Raw genomic sequence first — 2,560 nt, forward strand, 5'->3', positions numbered from 1 at the left:
AAGTCAGAGAGACTAAATCTGTTCAGATCACTGATCATCTACAGTGTGTTGTTCATTAAAATCAGCAACAGATCACATTTAGAGCACTTTGCCAGCTACCCTGTTATAATTAAAACAACTGGAGACTGTGGACCAGCTGATATGTGGGTCTGATTATATTTTATTAAATCGGAATCGCACCACAGTGTTTTTGTCACTTCCTGTCCAGCCTGAAGGCGTCTGGAATCGGCTGTAAACTGTCCGACTTTCCCGCAGATTTCTGTCCCCGCCCCCGCTGCTGCCGCCTGCTCTCGTCCACTTTACAGGCGAGGCGCAGTTCATCTCGAACGAGCCTACTGATAGCACATTGAATGAGAGATCAGGATGGCCGAGAGGAAGAGAAGTGTTGTGTGGAGCTATTTTACGGCACTAAATGACAATACTGCAACTTGTGATACGTGTAAAAAGAGCATTCGATACTGTGGCAACACTACAAACGTATACAAACACTTAAAAACACATGACAAGGAAAATGCTGATCTACAAAAACAAAGAAATGAGGAGGGAAATCAATGCACTTCCACAGAGGACCCCCGGCCCAGAGACAGAGTTCTTATGGAGAGTCACTTCAGAGAGGCAGAGAATACCCAGGTAGCTTGTAAGAGTAGGCTAATATTATGTAAGTCATGTCATATTGCGTTTTATGCATTAGTTAGTGCGATTGCTCAAGAATAAGACATCACGAAATTTTTTGTTATTCTTTATTTATTTATTTTTGAAAAAGGCTGTAAAATTTGGTTTGTATTCATTCTACAGTGCCTAATAACTAATAATTGTGTGCACTTCAATGCATTAATAAAAGAAATATTGCCTAAAGAATTGATCATTCATTCACCTCAGAAATAATGAAATGCTCTCCCCTACACAAAAGTATTTTTGTTAGTAAAAAGTATCGTATTGGTATCGGTATCGGCAATACGGACCCTATATGTATTTGGTATCGGATCGATACCAAATTTTGCAGTATCGCCCACCACTAGAGCAAACCTCTTCAACTCATTACGTAATAACACGATTAAGGCTACACGATACACTGCGCGTGCGCACGTAAGAAACTGAATGCACAAACTTAAAATTATAAATTTTAAAAACGCGAATCACAACTTTTGAACGTAAACTTTAGTAGATGCACGGCCTCTTCTGTATTATCGAAAACAGTCATCGGAAGCAAAAGTGATGTCAAAATTCACCACTTCCGCTTTATCCTTCACAATAAAAGCTTTAGGCAGGGACTCGTCTAAACGTTTTAGATTGCACAATAACATACCTGAAAACAAAGCAAGTTGCGCAACAGAAAACATACATACAGGATATAATTACAATAAAAACGTGTAAAAGACACTATAACAAATAAATACACCGTTTTTTTAAGAATAAGAAAATGAGGCCGTACAACTTTAATATAAAATAAAAGTGATAAAACTTATTTGACAGGCCCATGTCTCTTTTTTCTTTTTTTTGTAAAATATTAAAAGTCACAAAGCATGGGATTAATTTAGTCACACAAAGAAAGAGTGATTGGGAAATATACAGTCCAAAACTAAAACCAACACCATGATCCAGTGGCAGCTCTAGACCATGTCAGACGGATGGGTCAGGCTGAGGTAGGGGGACCAAAGTCATGAATCCTGAATCCTGCCCTGATTGTCCCGAAAACTAGAGCAAAGCGTCGAGAGCAGACCCTTGAGTAGTAATAGTCTGATAGACTATTACAGGGGGGGGAGAAGAGAGTCAGACGTCAGGCTGCATGCTAGCAGCAAACTACATATACAGTATTTCTGGGACAGAATCACAACTATTACTATTATTAGTTTATCACATAATTTCCTCATAAATCCATTAAGACCCAACAGTACACAAGACACTTTATCTATAACCCGAGCGTTCAATCTGCATTTTACCCTCAGCTGAATTGAATTGTGTCCAATCACAGTTAGTTTGAGGATATGTAACTAAAATTACACTAAATATTGTATGAGCCGTTTAATCAACTGTTGGTTTTACACAACCTGAAACATATCCAAGCCAAAAGGATCCATTAAATTGGAAATAAATTAAGTTATCGAGAGCTAACTCAAGTACTTTTATTTACAAATCCCCCAAAACAATCGAACTTAGAGTTGTCGTAGGGACATTCCATCCTTTAGGACAAATGAAAAAGGTAAGTCAATGAACACATAAAACAAAAAATAAAATAAAGACAAATACAAACCAGATTTAATTGGGTTTTAATTGTTTCACCTGTGTTGAACTTTTCCCTACACGAGCGACACGCAGCGCAAATCAATGAAGAAGAGTCAGATTGTGAGTTCATTACATTACATGTCTTTTAGCTGACGCTTTTATCTTGTTCAGGGACACGCTGGTTGATGTATCGCAGTGGGAATCAAACCCAGATCTCCCAAAGACATGTGTCATATCAACTGCGCCAACACCCACCCCACTGACATACAGTGGGTACGGAAAGTATTCAGACCCCTTTAAATTTTTCACTCTTTGTTTCATTGCAGCCTTTTTCCAA

General features: G+C 38.4%; 1 long non-coding RNA gene across 1 annotated transcript; it reads right to left on the reverse strand.

The window, feature by feature from the left end:
- Window positions 1-1,218: 1,218 nt before the first annotated feature.
- On the reverse strand, window positions 1,219-1,647 carry LOC117949791. The gene is made up of 2 exons (XR_004657739.1): window positions 1,519-1,647; window positions 1,219-1,483 (listed from the first exon to the last, which is right to left on the reverse strand). It is a non-coding gene; the product is annotated as an uncharacterized LOC117949791 (long non-coding RNA).
- Window positions 1,648-2,560: the final 913 nt, after the last annotated feature.

This window comes from Etheostoma cragini, chromosome 8, assembly GCF_013103735.1.
Source record: "Etheostoma cragini isolate CJK2018 chromosome 8, CSU_Ecrag_1.0, whole genome shotgun sequence".
Classification (NCBI taxonomy): Eukaryota; Metazoa; Chordata; class Actinopteri; order Perciformes; family Percidae; genus Etheostoma; species Etheostoma cragini.